Source organism: Sinohyriopsis cumingii, chromosome 2 (assembly GCF_028554795.1).
Source record: "Sinohyriopsis cumingii isolate HCF-2022 chromosome 2, ASM2855479v2, whole genome shotgun sequence".
NCBI lineage: Eukaryota > Metazoa > Mollusca > Bivalvia > Unionida > Unionidae > Sinohyriopsis > Sinohyriopsis cumingii.
Window position 1 is genome coordinate 147,840,214 of NC_142962.1, and position 11,354 is coordinate 147,851,567.

The window sequence follows — 11,354 nt, forward strand, 5'->3', positions numbered from 1 at the left end:
CCTAAAGCAGACATTTGATAAAGTGTCTGCTCCCATGTTCTCGAAAGATGAGCCCGATGTAGTACAAAATACTCTAACTTTAACAGTTATTAAAATTGGAAAATTTAATTTTGCCTATTGGGCAAAACCAACTTCTGAATGTGCATTGAATGAATTATGAAATATACAAAAAGTATATAAAAAAGCTTATATTTTCCAATTTACGATTCAAGTCCAGGAAGTGAAAATTACCAAGACAATCTACCAGGCTTTTGAATGATGCACATCCGCAATAAGGCCGAAGTGTATACTCTATAACTCAAAGTATACCCATCAGCCAAACACCAAACCATAGATGACTCAAAGTTATTTTAATAATACCAAAGATATACAAGGTGTATAACTAACCAGGATAACCAGTGAGGAAAACATGGGGAAATATTTCTTTCAAAATCAAACCCTATGCAAAGTGCAAACTGTCCAGCAAAACCTTTAAAAAAGCAAAGTTACTTGATTTGCACAAGAAGGAGACGAACGTGTCCTGAATTAGTTAAGATAAACAAAGTGACACTTATATTAGTCATGAAGAATGTCGTAAGAACAAGTCCTTTGTATGTTAGCGTAACGTCTGTTTGGATGCCATGTTCATTATTATGCAAATTCTCTAAGCAGATACAATATGGGCATGCTGAGACTCAAACTTAAAAGCCCTTATGTTTTTCAAAACCAGTCTCTTCCGTTGAGACATTATGAGATTGCGGTCTGTTTGCAAGAACTACTTACCTGCGAAATTAAAGAATTTAAAACGTGCAAGAATTACTTACTTTCAAAATTTAAGAGTTTCACAAATGGAAATGCTTATGAACCGTCATGAGACAAATGATGTTGCAAGCGCCCCCCCCCCCCATTTCTATGAGGGCTGCTCAGAACTGATTTACGCTCTTTCTCCAAAATGCTTTGTTATTAGTAAACAATAAATCATATACACTACCTAGTGTCAGGTTGTATATTTATGAGCTATCATGTATACTGCTTAGTTGCAGGTTGTATACTTTTGAACTAAGATATATACTGCTTTGTGACAGGCTCTGCTAAAATCAAGTGCGCTTGGCTAAATCTAACGAGTACATATCTGTGCGGAAAAAAGTGTATAAATATATACTATGTCATTCATGCTGTGCAGTCGATGGTGTCAAATGAAGCCATGCCGGAAGTGCGGTGTGAGTAGTATACAGATGACCTCACAATGAAGAGCATCTGAGCCGCCATTCATAGTCTGGTTCTAGTTAAATAACTGTTGATTTGATTTTAATCAGTTATACGTACTTGTGTAATAAGGCGGAGACTGCTGACTAAGGTTTAGATGAACGGGAGGTCAAAAACAGCTTTAAGGCAGGATCCAATTTTGAAAGTGTATGAGTTAGGAGGAGCATGGATAGATCAGTGAAAAACATCTTTTTTGCGGACACTAACTTTCAACCGCTTTGCATCAGTGTAAGATAGGATAATTAAACCCTAGGGACAGAGTTTGTGTCAAACACGAGAAGCCTCGTTTCTCATGCAAAATTCTGACTGTCGGGTGGAATTTACGTACCTTTCACTCGATCATAATTAAGGATTCTTTCCTCACACTCCTGAAGTCAAAATGAAGTATTCTGAATTCTGATGTAACTTTCAAACGGCAAAACCAATTGAAAATGCCCCTACCTTAAGATAGAGCGTAAAATGTTAAGTTTACACTGGTAAAGTTTAAATTACGATTAAACAAAGTTATGCTTTGAATGAAGACTGATTGAGACAGCTATGGTATAAAGACTGCGTCCAAATATTTTACTGCGTAGCGTGCGCAATGATACAAACGTGAACATTTCACAAACTAAAATTCATAAAAGAGACAGACAAAAATAATGAAATTGTTCATGATTCAGCTTTGATCTATGTTTGATTTACCCTTGAGAAAAAATAATGAGAATACGAAATTTAAAAGAGCAACCCCCAACTCCCACCCGAATTACAACAACAGTTTTTTCGACTCAAAATTGTACTGAATAAGTCGTATATAACTTGATGCGTCAGTGCGAAACGGTGTGTTTGTGGGACGCTTAACTTCAACCACAGCAGGTTTTAGTACGCAAATGTGTTGCACTTAATATGTTTAATTAAGCAAGAACGTCAATCTGATTAAAATCAGATCTCCATTGTCATACAGCGGAGATCTGATTTTAATCAGATTGGTAAGAACGTTTAAGTGATGACTGAAATCGGGAAGGGATTTCTTTTTTTACTTTATGTGTGCAGTAGAAGTTCCAAATGGTCCACCTGATAGAATAAAAGTTATGTGAGAAATTGGATAGAGCTATTCTGCACCGGGGCTCTACATTGGAAACAGGATCATAATAGTACAGAATTGTAAGGAGATATTCCTCATCGTTGTTATACACTGGAAAATATACTCGTAGGAATGCGAGGAGATATTCTCCATTGCTGCTGTTTGCTACAATACACTTGTAGATATGTGAGAAAGGCCTAATCACCCTCGTTATTCTACACTAGAAAACACGATCATACATATACACACTCATGGGAACGTGGGAAAGGCTATTCAACATCGTTATAATAGATAAAAATGTAAGAAACGCATTTTTTAGTTCAGTGTTATATAATAGAGTTTCAAGAACGATGAAATGGACAAGGATAACAAGTAATTGACGTCAGCATCACATTGACAATTAATTGCAAAATCTCAAATTCACAAAAAATGCTTCTTAGTAAATTACATACAATACTACACGTGATCCAGTTATAGTGTGGATCGATTTTGTGAGACTAGTAAATTCGTCAGAATTAAGTATAAAACAATTACCATGCGGTCAGGTGATCTGGCAAATCGATGAAAAACTGGAAATGAATGAAAACCAAAGGGGTTGAAAGCAACAGTAAAAAATAATATATCTAATAATGGATGTCCCAAAAAATTTCTGCTAAATTTAATTAAAATAATCCAGTTTCTAATGAGTGCTATAAAAATAAAGCTTTCTTCATGCTTGTTATTAGGTGAGGCAGCCTGGACACTGTTCTGATAGAGCATGTCTAAAGAAACATTGGTGCCAATTTTGATCAAAATTGTCCCAGCCTTTCTAAAGAATAAGTCAAAAATAGGTTTTCCACCTTCTTGCTAAGGTAGCCACAACTCTAGCAGGTAGCCACACTCATAATTTTGATAGCGTGGGTCCTAAGATATTAACCGTACAAGTTTGATCAGAACTGGCTCGGTCTTTCTCGGTTAGCTGAAAACAAGTTTCCATATGGTTGTTATGGAAGCCACAATTACTAAGGGAGCCACGTCGTCCCCACTTTCTGATAGAGCATGTCCTAAGAAACGATCCTACCCATCTGAACCAAAACTGGCTCAGCCGCTCTGGAAATGAAGTTGACAATAGATTTTCAAAAGGTTGCTAAGAGGAAGGGTGGGAATGGGGAGACCACATACACAATTTTAAAAGAGAATGTCCTAAGAAACGTTCCGACAGTTTTATAAAACTTGGCTCAGCAGTCCTTGAGAAGAAGTTTTACAATTGTTTTGCTCATCTTGTTACAGTGACAGTTATAACGTGAAGACATAAATAATTTTGGTAGAGCGTATCCTAAGAAACATCACTACCAAGCTTGATCAGAACTGGCATAGCCGTTCTGAAGAAGTTGAAAAATAGGTCTTCTGCATGATTGTTATGGAAGCAATATCATTACTAGGGGAGCCACCTTAGACACAGTTTTGATACAGCATGCCATAAGACACACTTCTACCAAGCTTTATCAAACAAGGTCCAGCCGTTCTAAAGTGGTTAAAAATATGTTTTCCACATGGTTGATATTGATGTTACTAAGGGAGAAATCCAAGACTCAGTTTTGATAAGGCGTATCATAAGAAGAAGTTTAACTAAGTTGACGAAGCCGTTGTCGAGAAAAGTCACTTCCTATCCATACATTACATTCTGGGAACACAATGGTAAATTTCCTTTCCCCGTCGAAAGCAAGGATTGCAGGGATAAATTCCGGGCAGACGGCGTGCACTTGTAAAACAAAGGGCAACGGTATTTGTACAAATCACGTAGGGGTGCAATCGTGCAAGAAAATGTGTAAGTTAGATTAGAATACTGAAGCCATATAGTTCTCACTACATTTATATTTATTTTCCGTATTTGTATCTTTTCCTTAAATACCCTTGCATTTTCCTTCCGTTTCCTCCATTATTTCACTCTATGTTAACACATTACATACAATTACTGCTTTTTGGTACGTTGTCCTTAACAGTGCCTAATTCAGGTAAAAATTTATGGAGCGTCATTCCTTTAGTTTGGCAAGATAATAATCAATATGATTGATCAAATCTGATTTGATTGGTCCAGTATGCTCATATTCCTTAGTACTAAGATGATACGGTGTTCCTAATGTTATGACTAAAACCATACTACTAAGAAACGAAACCTTTCAGCATTGTGAATTAAATCCCAAAAAGTCCTAAAAGTTATATCACAGGTCCGAATGTATGCATTCCATTAATGAATGTGTTGATGTCGATGTAGTTTTGAATGTGCTAATATGCCAGTGGCTTTTCAGTTCTACAGCACATACATCAGCTACACTCTGCATGATGGAATTACAAGTCGCCAAGTTTATCTATCTCCACTTTACTCTTCCAGTTTTCAAGTTCAGCGTGCATCTATTGATTCTATATTTTTGGACTTTGTCTGCAAATTCAATTCTGCTTGCTGTTATGTCAAGTTATCACGTGGGTCTGTGTGACTGGCAGTTTTCAAGTTCAGTGTATATCACTTGACTCTTCCTTTCTTGAATTTGTGCTTTACCTCGACTCTACGTTCTATTATTACAAGTTATCAAGTGGATACTTCCACTTGACTCTGCTAGTTATCAAGTTCATCTTGGATCACTTGACTCTGTTATTACAAGTTATCAACTGGCTACTTCCACTTGATTCTACCAGTTATCAAGTGAACCATAGACCAGTAGTAGTGAAAGGGGTCACCCTAGCGACAATGGGAATTAGCATTACAGAGACCCCTGGGTCACTCTAGCGACAATGGAAATTTAACATGGAGAAAAATCGTGGGTCAATCTAGCGACAAGGGGAATTAACATGGGAAAAAACCCTGGGTCACTCTAGCGACAAGGGAAATTGAACATGGGATTTTTTTTTTTTAAATTTTTTAAAAAAAATTTTTAAAAAAAAAGGGGTAGGCAATTCAAAGACTATCTCTTTTCGAGAAATATGGGGGCCCTGAAAAGGGCCTTTGGGTTTTCTTCTTCTAATTTCTTCTTTTCCTCCACCAACTTCTTATTTTATCTCCAACACTCTTTCTCTTCTTTTTTTTCTCCTTCTCTTCTTTCTTCTCTTCCTCCTCTTCTTCTTTCTTCCTCTTCTCATTTTCCTCTTCTTTTTCAATTTTTTCGTTCCATGTTCTTATTCTTATCTTTTCCTCTTCATCCTCCTTCTCCTCCTTGATCTCTTTCATGACACCACTAATCTTGTCCTTTGCTTTCCTTAAATTGTTAATTTCCATCTTTACACGATGGGGACTATAGGAATAATGGTCTTCAACCAGTCTTAATAGCATCTGTTCCATTATTCCTAAGTTGTCTAAAACGTCTTGCAAGGTTTGTAATTTGTCCATTTGGTTTGACGCCATCTTCTTTGTATTCTTTGCAGAATGGTTTGAACAACCAATACTGTGGATTCTTATACGAAAAGCGCGAACGTGAAGGAAAACATCCCCTAAAACATAAAATGGATCTTACCTAGATGATGATCTAACATCGCGCGGACGTGAAGGAAAACATCCCACTTTTCTCATTTCATATAATATAACCCTAACTATACTCTCCACATTTGCTTAAAAACCCATAATCTACTATTCACACCAACATACCTGAGCTCTTACAAACACACAAACACATACACTTCCACTATTAATAAAGAGTTAGTGTTTATTTTCACACTACTCTACCTACATACATTGGCAAATTAATAGTTATTTCTTTTCTAGAGTATTGGGTAGCCCTGAAAAGGGCTGTTTTGTTTGGAACTTCATGGACACCTGGTTAATGGTGGCACCTTCCAGGCCTGGCGCCACATACACATCTTATCCCCCAGTTACTTTTTACCTTTTGGGGGGAGAGAGCAGAGGCAGGATATGTCGCTTCAGAATCCCAATTTTCACTCTCTGGGATTCTGAAATTTTTTCTTCTCTCCTTTTCCTCCTCCTCTTCTTTATATCTTCTCTCCTCCTCTTCTTTTTTTCTTCTTTCCTCCTCTCTTATCCTTCCCTCCTCGACAATGGCTTCAGCGGCCAGTTCATTTAATATGCGCCTGGCATATTCCAGATGCACATGAAGTTCCAACAGTTTCTCCAGTCTCGTGTTCATTTTTGGTGTTGATCAATCAACAAGGGTAGCTCGACTGCCCAACGAGTTTCAATTTATACTGAAAGCGCGAACGTGAAGGAAAACATCCCCCTAAAAACATAAAATTCATCTTACCTAGATCATGACCCAAAAAAACAACAACGCGCGGACCTAAAAGAAACACTTGCTCACTTTTTTATGCTATCCATCACTTCAATAGACTATCCACATACGCAAAGCAATCCAATCTAACCCCAAATATACACCTCAAACACTAAGAAAAGATATCATTTTAATCTACTATCCACACCAACTTACTTGAGCTCTTACAAACACATACCCTCAAAATTTTTAAGAAAGAGTTAGTGTTTATTTTCACACTACTCTACCTTCACACACATTGGCAAATTAATAGTTATTTCTTTTCTAGAGTATTGGGTAGCCCTGAAAAGGGCTGTTTTTTTGTTTTGCTATGGCATTCTTTTTAGTTTCTAAGAATGCGATGTCCTCTGAGGATAGACTTTCTGGCGATAGGTCTGCTTCTTCGGAAAGAGAAGAAGAATTCTTTGGTGTCGATACGACAATCGACAAAGCCTCTGTCAGCTTCAGGTTGCTGCTGTTGCTGTTGTTGCTGCTGTTGCTGCTGTTGCTGCTGTCTCTGAAGTCTGTACTTCTCTGTCCATTCTTCTTTTTCCCTGTTCATTTCTTCTCGGAAGAGCTCTTCTATCAGGTCTTCAGTGATTTTTAACATTCTCACATTCTCTATTTCTTCTGGTTTCGGTATCAGACTGTGTCTGACCCTATGCAAATTCACGTAGGCTTCGTTGAGCTTAGCTAGTTTGGAGCACATCTTCTTAGGAGGATGAGTCGACAATGGATGGCTAGACTGGGAACAACCCGGTTCTTAAAGTTAAAGCGCGGACGTGAAGGAAAACATCCCCCACACGGTTTTCGAGCCGCAACGTTCATGAGAGGGATAGTAAGAAATGAAAGAGCATCAATCCAACATTCTTATAGCTAAACAAACCACAAAAAGCATTTTTTCAAAACACAACATTTTTATTCAAAAAATCACTTAACACTAAACAACAACATTTTTAACAATAATCCAACACTATAACATCAAACAATTTTTTTCAAATCACAAACAATTTTTTTCTTTAAATACAATCTACTTTAAACAAGGCTGACAACGTTGTGAATGAAATTGTGATTTCCACTGTTGGAAATCATTAGGCCATTGATGGACACTACGTTTCCTAGCTTGAGACAAAAGATAAGCATAATGGTCACAAAACCATCGATCTACTTTGACATCGTTTCTAGCAGAAGAACGAGGATCGAAATGAGTCACTAAATGTTCTAAGGAATAGCCCAGGCTGCGATGATGCAGAAAATACACACAGTACTGTCCACACACCAAGGAATCTGTGCCTTGTAATTTCACGTTATTGAATCGGGTGGTTTGAGCATTTCTTCTCATAAAGTCGATGATATCGTCTTCCAAAGGGGGCAATCCATACGAATCGAAATATTCCACACAGCCTTCTTGAGGAAAGTAGACGGCTACCCAGTGGGTTCCTGGGAGATGACTGTCGTCCGTGTTGATCACGTAAGCTTGATGGTCTTTAGGTTTGCGATGAGGGAGTTCATCTTTAGCACAGACGACGGGATTCCAAGAAGCCGTATACGAACTGTGGTTCAAAAGGTAATAAAGTTCCCAGGTATCCATTGTTTTGTGTTTTTTCTTCACAGGTAATAATAAGTTGTCAATTCGATCCTGACTTTTTGCTTGAAAATGTCTGACGAATAAACGGTTATTCGTTCTGTTTCCTCACTCTGATTCAGGAGAGCTTCGATACGATGGATCTCTTGAGTGGTTAATGGTGGACAAGAATGTTCACGCAAGTCTTTATACTACTGGTGCAACACGTCTTCGTTCGAGATGAGACTCCAAGCTTCGTCCAGATACTCGTCCAATTTTTCTTCTTGACTCAACATCAGGCATTTATCGTGTTGAATTTGACTGGGATGATCGTTTTGACATCCATAGCAATTTTTCTTGATCAATTCCGTTATTTTGTCGACCAAGTGTTTGGCAAAACAGGAGACTAAATGGGCTTCTTGTTCTGGCCATCTCGACTTCATCATGATATCTTCTTCGTCTTTGTCTTGAGATTCTTCTCCTTCCACGGTCTCCTCACATTCCATCTCCAAAGTTTCTCCACTAGGTAAAGAGGGATAACAGTCTTCCATGGCTTTCTAATAATCTAGAATGACTTCTCTCAAACTGTTGATTTCTATGGTATTGTCGAATTCTGCATACAGGATGACGTTCACTGTCGCTGTTAGAGGCTTTGCAAACTGAAGTTCCACACGAATCTGGCCAGATTTTATAGGGTGGAAATGTCCTTCGTCGCTGCCTTGGTCTGGAGTGAAATCGAAAGCCCACAAAGCATAGCCTCCTGCATAATCGTTATACTCAATGCCGTGACTGGTGTTGGTTCCTAACTGACCGGTGGCTTCGTACAGGGACAAGTACGATCTCAAGTAATTTTTGTTCTTGTCACTAAAGTCAGGCTCGAAAGGTCGGGTACACAAGGTCTTGCCGTCACGACTGACTTCGACTTTCTTCACGTTGAAGTGTTGAAAGTTGAAAGGATTTTGATTGAAGGCTCCGTTGAAGGCTGAATTCGTGACCATACCAAGGATCAAACGTTTGGGTAACTGTCCTTGGAACAGATGATCTTCGGTTATGGATTGTAGTCCAGCAGAAATGGTGAACGTTTTCACTTCCACACGTCGGATGGGATACTTGGCAGTCGTTCTGCTCAACGTTTGACTGATGTCGTTACCCACTTTGGGTAACACTTCTACGCGTCGTACGTAGAGTTTGGCCTCTAAAATTTTGCTTTTAGGAATGCCAGTCTTATCAGGATCAGCCAACAAATGGAAAGCGGTACTGTTGCGATTCAGTCTCAAGCGAACATTCACCCCGTTCAGCAAATATTTCTCTTGCAACCACATGTCCAAATGCAAACGATCCATCAGTTCTAAACTCCTCTTGTCTAAGATTTTCTCTTCTCTTGCCTCAAAGCCGGAATTGCTTCCATCTGTTGCGTCGAACTTGCCCGCTTCGTCAGGTTCCCACAGCACACAGGCATTGAGATGAGTATCCTTGGCATCTATTCCGTACGTCAAGAGATTTTCCAGGTAGGCGCGGTAAGGGTATGTATCCATGCTGCTGCTGACTAGTTTGTTATTCAAGTACAAGTCCACTGAGCTGAACAAGGAATGCATGAAATTGTTGACGGGAGCTATATTCTCAGTGTCTTCTACTCCAGCACCATCCTTATCTAGAACTTGGACTTTCAAGTACAAGTAACTGCTATTCAGATCGATGTAATCTTCGGGCTGTCCTTTGATTTCAAACTCGATGGGAGCGGAATCGATCAGTGAGGAGACGGGATTAAATTCCACCCACTGAGATTCTTGCATGGTCATCATGGTGGGGGGCATGGCAAACAGATCCAGTTCCGTCTTGGAACAAGCGCAAGACTCTCGGTGCATCATTTTGTTTTGTGTTTCAATAATCGAAAACGTCTAAGTCTCGAACGGTTCTTCTTTTCTTGGCCTTTCTCGCTTGAAGTCTGGTGAAAGGGTGTTTTCTTCTTCGTCGTCTCTTTCTGCCTTGTCCTTGCTGAATGCTTGACTCGGTAGCGTGCAGGGCATTTATAGGTGTGTCTCGTTGGCCTAAAATGTCTTTACCCGTTTGCAGCAAGACATTTTTGCCAGCCCTCATGAAGGCTTCTTTAGGGTTCTGTTTGTCGATGATGACATTTTGGAGAAATTCTTTGCCTTGCGTCAGTGCCGCATCTTTCAAGGCGTGCAATCCGCGTGTCACCATCGGTTTCAAGACTGGAGCCACCGAACGAAAGGCCGATTTTAACATGTCTCCTAAACCGTGTCCTCGCTGTCGAGCCACCCCTTGGTACACTGGATACATGACTTACTTACTTACGAGTCGTGAGAGAACCGTTTTCGAAAATGGAGTTTCACCGTGACTTTTCCTTTGGTGAATGGAATATTTTGTCCCAAATCTCCTTTTATAGTAATGTTGACCGTGTCCAAATACGACTTGCTGACAGGCAAATAGTGAGGATGGACAAATTCGCGGTGGACGTGGTAAGTGTTTCCACCTTCCTCGTCAGCGTTTGTGGCAGAATCCACTTTGAAAGGAATGACACGCAGTAACGGTACGGAGGTGTGTCCCACCACGTTGTATTCCACCACATCGGAATACACAAAGATCAAATTCAGTCCTTGGTTCAGTTCTACTGGGGCACGAAATAACTTGCTAAAAGACTCGTTGTCGTGAACGGTGGGTGATTCGCTGTTCTTGAGTATGGTCATTCTCATGTTCATGTGTCCACCCAACATGTCATACAATTCAGGACTAAATAAAATGGACAAGATTTTACTCCGTTCAAATTTCATCAAGAAGCGACGAGCTACTTTGTGGTACTCCATGGTGACACTTTTGTTCCTGAAAGTTTCCTTCTTAAAAACTTCCCCAAACACACCATTAAACTTGGAGGCCATGGCGCTGACCAAATGATGACCACTGAAATCATAGCCTGGGGGAATCACAAAGTTGTAGGTCCACGTTTTAAGTTTTTCATCATAGGTTCTACTGGTAGATGTGCTACTAGTCTTATCCAACTCTACTTGCAATTGTTGGTCATGAACTTCCACCTTAAAAGTATTTTGATTGGGAAGGACATTGTGGACTTGGGTCGGGTGAATCATTTCCACTAAAGCCACTTCCCAATGGGCTTCGTGATCTAACTGGATGGCTTGAGGTAATTTGGCTGTGTAACAGCACAACGTGTTGTTGGGAAACACCTCCATGGAACTGTCACTGGGTAAGGTTAAGTAAAATTGGTTTTGGTGAC